At 41.9% G+C, this 9,033-nt stretch overlaps 1 long non-coding RNA gene across 1 annotated transcript; it reads left to right on the top strand.

The window, feature by feature from the left end:
* Positions 1-6,206: 6,206 nt before the first annotated feature.
* Positions 6,207-6,956, top strand: LOC116681276 (uncharacterized). The gene is made up of 4 exons (XR_004329990.1): positions 6,207-6,238; positions 6,371-6,452; positions 6,544-6,593; positions 6,797-6,956. It is a non-coding gene; the product is annotated as an uncharacterized LOC116681276 (long non-coding RNA).
* The last annotated feature ends 2,077 nt before the right edge of the window (positions 6,957-9,033 follow it).

The following is a 9,033-nucleotide window of genomic DNA, read 5'->3' as shown; positions in this document are numbered from 1 at the left end:
CGGCCTCGGCCTCTGTTGTCCATAGGAGGGGGGCGGTGAGACAGTGATGAGTTCTGTTGGTATAGTCAGGGATATGTGAGCGGCTGTATCCTGTGAGGCCCAGAAAAGACAGCATGTCTGCAACTGTGAGGGGCTTCTGACTGTTGGGGGTTCTGTGAGACTGTCATTTGTTTAGCTTTGCTGGGCTTGGGCTTGTTTAATTCTTCCAGTTGTTTCTTTAACAATTGAGTTTGTAGTCTTTTTAATTCATCTTCTTGTTGTTCTGCTCCTTTTTGGTGTTTTGACAGGAAATGACGCACATTCTCGCCCCATGTTGCATCGGTCATTGTTTGCAGGCCTACTACTCCTCCTAACTGTGTCTGAACTGCTGTGGGTAATCCCCCTAGTACCCATGGCGGAACAGCGCCACTGTGGCGGCGGACTGGTCCCACGGTTCCCTCATAGCACGCTGCCAAATCTTTTTTGCTCTATCTGCATAGGCATCAAAATTTTCATCACTTAGTCTTTTTAAATCATGCCATGCTGCATGATCCCCAACTGTGGGATACATGCGGTGCAGCTCAGCCCAAATGCCAGGGGTTACTGCTGATGCAGGCACTGATGCGGGAACAGTGGGTCCAGCTCCCCCTCTGGTGAGGGCAGCACTAGCTTCATCTGCTCCCATTACTCTACCCAATACTGCTCTGAGATCTCCCAAACACAGCTGCACTCCTGCTGTAAGACTATTGAAAGCTGTGAGGAAATGCTCAGCCCCTCCTGTCAGGGAGGGGAGTTTTGCACACAGAGCATCTAAGTCACCAAAACTGTAAGGGGTGTACATCAACAGTCCTCCTCCTCCTCCTACTGGGCGGAGTGGGCATTGTAGCCCCGCCTCTGGTGTGTGGCGCGTCTGCTCTTCCTCACTGAGCTCATTCACTGTTCGACGCAGCTGCTCTTGCTGCTCTTTTATCTCTCTGAACTCTTTGTTAAGTCTTTCCCTTATTCTAGTTGATCTTCGCAGCATAACTTCGTCAGGGTCCTCGTTGGTAAATTTACCTTTAAATGTGCCTGCTACAAAAACGTCTTGAGGACTTTGTGATCTAGATCTGGGCCTGCGTTTATGTCGTTTTTTAGTCCTTTCCCTAGAGCTAGAGCTTCTGTCTGTTTGCTCACTTCCCTGCTGCTGTCTGACTGTTCGCTATCTTCCTTACTTCCTGAGTCTTGTGGGGTATTATGGTGAGGTGGACTGGGTCCTTTTACTGACATGTGAAAATGCTCTGGATTTTGTTGGCAAAAAGACGCTGAATATGGGTACTAGCTTTGCTTGGGCCGGCTGGGACTGTAGCCGCTGGTTGTGGTGGAGCCGCTGCTGCTCCCCTGGCGCTGACTGTACCATTAAATTTAGATAACATTCTAAATCCTGTACGCGGCCCTCTAATGCCGGTATCAATGGGTCCTGTGGTACGTCTATTTGTAATGCATTTGGCTGTAAATGGGCAGTTACCACTGGGGCTTGGACTGTGGGTTTTGATGCCGTTGGACCTGTATACGGCGGCGGTGGAGCGGAAATTCTTAGGTTTCTTATATCTGGATAAAAAGGGTTTGTTGGCGGGGGCGCCTCAGCGGGCAGCGGGGTTTCTCTGCGCTAACGGTTTTATTCTGTTCAGCTTCTGTCTCAGTTTTTGGTGAACTTTTGTCATCTTGTTTTGTCAATCCCAATTGTTTCTGTATTGCATTTGTCATTTTCAACCCCACCCCATATTTCTCTTTCTGCGCTTCATACTCCTTCTGCTTTGGTTTAGTCAATTTAAACCATTTTCTTTTCTTTTCCTCCTCTGCCTGCCTTTCCGCATACTCCAACTTACTTTTTTCATACTTCACTATTTCATTCACTTTCTCCGGGGACGGCGCCCCTTCTCCTCAATCCATCCTCCTCTCTCCCATTCTTTCACAATCTCTTTTGCTACTTTCTCCTCTCCTTTATTGTCATACTTTTTCACTGCCCCTACTAACACTTTACCATAAGGGTCGTCATTTTACAACAAATAAGCAGTGAGAAAAAATCCAACAAGCCAAACCACAACAAAATCACACATGCAACAACGAACAACTTTTTCATTAAGACTCCATCTAGAGCCTTTTTATGTACATCTCTATAATCTTTACAACTTAAAAAGTGACCTCTCACTCCTTCGCACAAATACACTCGCGGTGGACTCGTAATATTACAATGACAATCTGTTAACTGCAACTCTTTTTCAGGATGTTCACACAGAACCAAGGGTGGCAATTCACAATCACTCATCTGAACTATCTGTCCTTAGCAGTCTCCTACCTCGTCAACCATCTGGACGTATTTTCCTCTGACTATTTGTCCCTTTTCCTCTCCTACCGCCACCCGTATTATTCAACAATTCTCTCACAACTCTCTAGTTGTTTTCTCTGTTTAATCACATCACATGCCCCAACATTTCATCTGTTTATATCCTTTAATTACAGCACATTCAATCAATACTTTTCGCTTAAAACAACACTTACGACAGTTGAAATGTGATCACATCAATTTAGTTTTCAGCCAATAACAGAATTTTGATTTTAAACAGGCTTCTGCTTACCTTTTTTGTTGAGAGCTCTCAGTGATCACACCAACGAATCGCAGTATCGCCGCTCAGTCCCCTTCACGGGCTGCGGGATGTCAGTGCGGTGGCTGAGCTGAACGGACCGTGGACACAATGCCAAGGTCCAGTTGGATTCCCCTGTCCAATTACGTTATCACGTCGGGGGTCACCAAATTTGTTGGGGAAATCCTTCTATAAACTGACAACTGACTCCATGATGAATTTAACACAGTGTTTATTCTTGTGGTCAACAGATGAAATGCGTTTCCGAGCAATTCTACATGCACGGACCTGATGGAAACTTGTCTAGTACAGAGGTTCCCAAAAAGGCACTTACACAATAGCGTGCTCAGGGTTATATTGGTTCCCCTTGTGGGGCCTGATTGGTCAGCTATACTGTTGCTGGGGTACAATCCCTGCTCTGCCTCTTCCTTCTTGCCTGTCTATTATTTTCAGTTATCATTTACTTCACAAGACAGCTATGTTCACTCCCTTCTTAATTTGTAGGTCCTGTTCTCTGAGTTATCAGACCGTCCTCGAACTTCAGTGTCCTTGGCCTCACCATCTCCTCTTCTGTGCTCACTGTAGCTTATCTGACTAAGATAGCCTCCTGTTCTCTCCCTCCTAGCTGTACCCCAGCTGCAAAGCATAATGTATAATATGTCACACATACACACACTCTTATTTAGTCTTTGGTTAATTCAGCATATACTTTAAGCCAGCTTTACGTGGCCGTTCCTGAGTGCCCTGTTCATCACCACCTCAGTCATTGTATTATTTTCCCACAACATGAACACATGATTTAGGAAACGTTGCTGTTTTCAGCCCTGAAGTGGATCAGCTGCTGTTTCCTCCTGTGTGATACAGGACGGTATATGTAAAGCACGTAGCGATGTATCATAGACCGGTAATATTAAAATATATAGTCTATGCGATGTATACAGTCCATTTAAGGCAGAGAAATGCGGGACTGTTGTAAAAATCAACGTTAACGTTAGTGGTTAGCGATTGGCGTTAGCATAGCAAGCTAGCGATTTTTAAAAAGTTTCAGTTAGGAACATGGTTGCAAGTATGTATGGACAGGACTGTATAGACCACAAAACAAGATTTTTTAAATCAATTATTTAAGCCGAAAATACCAGAAATGCGTCTCTCTGGTTGATGCGGCAGCCATTGTTGCCTGTTGCACATTGTATATCGCTACCCCTCGGTTTCAAGTAAGATGGCGTTCTCCCTTGATTTTCTTCATTCATTGTCTATGGTTCCTAGGCCATACACCCCTTACCCCTAAATCAAAAACATTATTGGGACAGCACTCACGTGAACGCTCAAGACGTAGGGAAAGGGGTAGGGGTAAGATAGAGAAATGAGATTCAGCCTAAGACCTCTTGTGTTAATCTGACTGATAGGGTTATGGGACATAGTGGTAGACCAAGGCCTGCTGTGGTAATCTGACTTGAAGGGTTTTGGAGCGTAGTGTTAGACTACCCCACTAACACAGAACGTTTAGGGAACGTTAGAGAACGTTAGTTTTGGTTCTCTAAAGGTTCGTTCGAACCAAACCAAAAGCTAACGTTTAGGGAACGTTCCCTCCTGGTTATAACGTTCTCTAAACGTTAAGAGAACCAACCAACGGTAACGTTCCCCTGCGGTTGCGCCGTACCTTTACACAACGTTCCCGTTTGGTTGTTTTTGGTTGTTCTGAGTTAGAAGTAGCATGGTTTGCTGTCACTTGATTTATTCACTCAAAAATGATTCGACTTATAAAATTTAAGAAAGATAAACAGCATAGCATTTATTTTAAGGCTGATATCAATTTAGCTTAAAACAGTACTTTTGCTTGACTTCGTTTTTTTAACTGTCTTAGTGAAACAACTTAAAAGAGGAATCTATCAATGGGACGATTTTCACAACTAAGATAATTCACTTCTTTATTCAGTTTGAAAACCTAACCGTTACAACCCCACACCAGTAGGGGGCCGCTGCTCTGAGCAGACCGATTCTCCCGTTAGAAGAAGAAAAAGCGACGGGACCAGGACCACGCGGCTCAGCTCACGGAGAGGTAAGCGAAAATACTTTGCAGTTAAATGATGTTGTGGTTGTAATGGGAGGGTTTGTGGTTTAACATTAAACTCTTTCCCTCGCATGGCTTTGTTATATTCCGGTTCTTGTTAGGTTGACCAAAAATAAAAGTTTGGCTGAAGTCAACAACTAACTTTAGTTAGTTTTTCAACGTCGTCCGCCATTATGCTATGCTAGTCATGCAGTGAGCTGCTCCAAATCTTTTCTTTTTAGTAAACTATTTGTGCACAAACCATGTTCTCAATGCTGAGTTCATGTCTTGAGCCCCCAGGTGAGACTTGGAGTAAAGTTTCATGTTGTGTCGAGCCTTCTTAGTGTTTTAAAAATGTTGATTTTGATGCTATCATAGAAGGCCCCTAGCACTCCCATTCAAAAGGGCGAGGCCAGAGTTGTGCTTTAGATGGATTGCATAAATCTTGCACTTTGTTTGCTGCTGGCATGACGTTTCTGCTTTGTTGCATTGTATGTTTGTGTAATCATGTTAAAATGCTTTCGTTTATGTTACAAATAAGATATCCGTTTTCGGTCTTTTTAATTAGTGTACTACAGTACATAAATAAAGCCAAGATAATCAAAATCCTTAGTCCAGGTAGATCGGCAGCCATCTTGCAACGCACTTTAGCCAGTTATCGGCAAGCTGAGTGAAGGATACAGCAAGGGACGTAATGTGTTGCAACACAGCTGCAGTACTGGCTTTACAAAACTAACACTATGCATTTCTGTGGATGCTGTGGTCCCCATTACAAAGTATCTGGGCTACAATGCAGAAATCTTGTCACGTACAATGTTACACTGACTGTATACATTTAAATATTTTTGCAATCAGTACAAATTGTATGATCTGTTATTTCAGATGAATCGGATGGAGACATTTGAGGAGAAGATGGATTAGCTGTTCATGCTCTAAGGAGCTCCATGGCACCTCCCTCTGCTCCAAATCACAGCGTGCCATTTGCACAACAGCAGCTGGGCCAAATATCCAGTTAAAAAAATATGGCTGTGTACAGGTAACCTATTGCTGCTATACTATATGTAAATAAATAATTTTCTCTGTATGGAACTGCTTTTCTTTCTTCTTTTTTTGTACTACTGGATCACAAATGTTCTTAACATAGATTCCTACGCCAAAGCTGTGGACCGGTGTCGGCGGCTGAGGGACACTTCCAGCATCCAGACAGAAGATGCAGCAAGTGTCCAAAAAAGGCAGCGCCGAAGCCCAAGGAGGTTCATGACAGATTCTTCAAGCAATGGTAAGAACTTTATTATAGACTACATTTTTTCACATATTTCAAATCACAGATTTTGCAATGGGTACACACTATATGGTCTCTGTATTACAGATGAATCTGTTGCACGACAGATAAACTGTCCAGGACGGAGCGTGCGTCTGGAAGCCCTGTCTGTAAGTTAAAATGTATGCATGCATAAGAAGAAACCAGTCATATTCTTCACATGGAACCACTGACAGTCAACATGGTGCATATCATGTGATTGTTCTGATGTTTGTCTCTTCCTGTCTTTTTTCAGCTCAGCAGATAATACTTCCTCACCACCTGCATGTAAGTTTTTTTAATATATTTTTGTCTAATATAAAAGAATAGGTTCATAGATTCATGTGCAGGCAACCTATCAACTTCATCTTATATAAAAATCATATCTAATTTATTTTTATATGTATCAACGCCATGCAGGAAACCAGCTGGTTGCCCAGAGCAGGATGAGTCTGTGGTGACCCACCACGGACTGCCACTTCATCTTGGGACCCAGTTGAAGGTACAGTTGCTTTGATTTTGCATTTGCAATGAAGTACAATTAAATGGCAAGGATCACTAGAGTAACATAACGTTTTTGTTGTTTTAAACAGAAGAACTCACACAGAGGGAGGTGGCTCAGACATGAAGATCAAAATGAGAGGTAAGACTCAAGTTGCTCACATGTTTGTACGTGTGTATGGAGAGGAGGAACAATATGGAAATTAAGTGGCCATAGTTCTGCCCTAAGACGAACACTATATAATTGCATAAAATCTAATATCTTAACTGAACTGACTTCTCGTACAAAATGAGATTGTACAAGCTCTACACTGTATGCATAATCTGTTACTATATGTTTTACAGCAACTTTTCCTGTCGACCCTCGGTGGTTGTACTGGAGGTGATACCGTCCGCCGCATGCTGCGGCAAGATGCAACGAATGATGTCCTGAGACAGTGCAGCTTGCACTGAAGAAAAACAAAGAAAGCCTTCCAGGACCTGGCTGTATGCAGGGTTATAACAGGCAGGTGTTATTTTAATGTTCACATTAGTATTCTGCTTAGCTTGGCTGACAAGAGGTTTTAATTTGACTCATAACTTTGCTTCATTTTGACTTCTACTCTAGCGGCCTGCCAGAAAAACTTCCCTGTGCTGACTGCTGCAGAAGCGGAGGATCTGATTGGGCAAGTTCTGAAGTTTGCCCCACACAGACGGTAAATTGAAGTTCTTCTGCGTTATGTTCATAATAAAGTTCATCAAAAAAATTATTTTGTTAATGTGTTCATTCTTAGTATTACATGTCTAACTTTTGTTTATTTCTTTATAGGCCAGCTGAGAAGGACTGAGCCATGGAGCCCCTTTTTAATTTTTTTATTAATATATTTTTTTAGTGACTAATTTTGCACACACTTTACAAACACATCTTTATGCATCTTGCACTGCATTTACACTACATCCTTATCTTTGTTGTATTTTTTTCAGTTGTTTGAATATTAAAGTTTTGAAATGCCATCAAGTTTGCCTGTTCATTCCTTCCTACTAATTTGACTTTTGTATGTATGTACGTGTGTATTTACAGTACACACATACACACAAATGGTATGGGTGTTAGTTTAAAAGTAAGGGGAATCTAAGCTTTTCTTAACGTTCTGGGAACGTTCAGTTTTGGTTGTGGGAAAGTTCTGGGAACGTTCGTTTGTGGTTACAGCGAACGTTCCTCTAACGTTAAGAGACCGTTGCGTAACGTTCGCTGAGGGTTGCAACGCTAAGGGAACGTTCCCCTAACGTTCGCTAAAGGTTGCAACGTTTTCGGAATGTTCGCCTAACGTTCTCTAAAGGTTGTAACTTTTAGAGAACGTTAGGAGAACGTTCCGAGAACGTTCGCTGTAACCAAAAACGAACGTTCCCGGAACGTTAAGAAAACCTTCCAATTAACCAGCAGACAACCAAACTACAACCAAAACAAACCTTCAGGGAACGTTCCCACAACCAAAAATGAACGTTCCCAGAACGTTCTGGGAACCAAAAATTGTTAGCTGGGTAACTCCTTCATCCTCAGTATAAGCAATATTGTTTCGATAACTATATTTAGTAAGCCAAAATGTTTTTTTGTCGATTACAATTAAATGTGGCTATGGTGAAACTACTTGAATTGTCAGCGTTTGGCAAGGCAGAATTCAATTTTTTATTATTTTTAAATACACACTCAGGGTGTAATTTTTAGATCAAATGTCTGACACACATTCTTTATGCTCCTTCAACAGGTCAGACATGGCCCCAGACACAGAGGCACGTGAAGGAATCGTCTTTCCTTCTAAATCTAAATGTTCAGTATTTCCTTGTGCAGGAGTACTTTGCAAAAAAAGCTGATTTATTTTACCCATATGCAAAATAAAACCTAAGAAATATTTCTAAGATGTTGTTATTCCTTGGCTTAGTGAGCTTCCTCACTGATTCATCATTCCTACTCAAAGTTTACTGTTTTAAATTGATCCAAAAGGTAATTCAGAAATGTATTGTGTAACGTGCTACTTTTGTTCTCACAAATGAGCGATTACATAAAATAATTTTAAACCCTTTTATTGAAAAATATTTACAAAACTTTTAATAGAAATATTTTAAATAAGCAATTTTTTTACATAAAGTAATCAAAGTTTTAAAAGCACAGCACACAACAGCTATACGCTCCTAATAAATCCCCTGTATTGTCCACGAGGATGTGGAAGGCATCGGTGGCCCTGCTTACTAGCCTGCGCTCTGCTGTGGAGGGAGGAGCTGTGGAGGGAGGAGCTGTAGCAGTAGTTTTCTCAGAACTCCCTACTGCAGCTTTAATATAGATGATGAATAGAGCGGGACTCAGACAGCATAGTGGCCAGTTGGTTAATATAGATGATGAATAGAGTGGGACTCAGACAGCATAGTGGCCAGTTGGTTAATATGGATGTTGAATAGAGTGGACTCATACAGCGTCCCTGTCCCACGCCACGCTTCTGACTTAAGAATGTTGTTCTTTTGTTGCTAATTTTAATTCTGCACTCATTGGTAGTGTACATTGATATGTCATATATTTTGCCCCTACACCAGATTCAATAACTTTGTAC

The sequence above is a fragment of the Etheostoma spectabile genome, unplaced genomic scaffold, assembly GCF_008692095.1.
Source record: "Etheostoma spectabile isolate EspeVRDwgs_2016 unplaced genomic scaffold, UIUC_Espe_1.0 scaffold00018600, whole genome shotgun sequence".
Taxonomy (NCBI): domain Eukaryota; kingdom Metazoa; phylum Chordata; class Actinopteri; order Perciformes; family Percidae; genus Etheostoma; species Etheostoma spectabile.
Note: the sequence above shows the minus strand (reverse complement) of the source record. Positions and strands in the feature narration are given on the sequence as shown.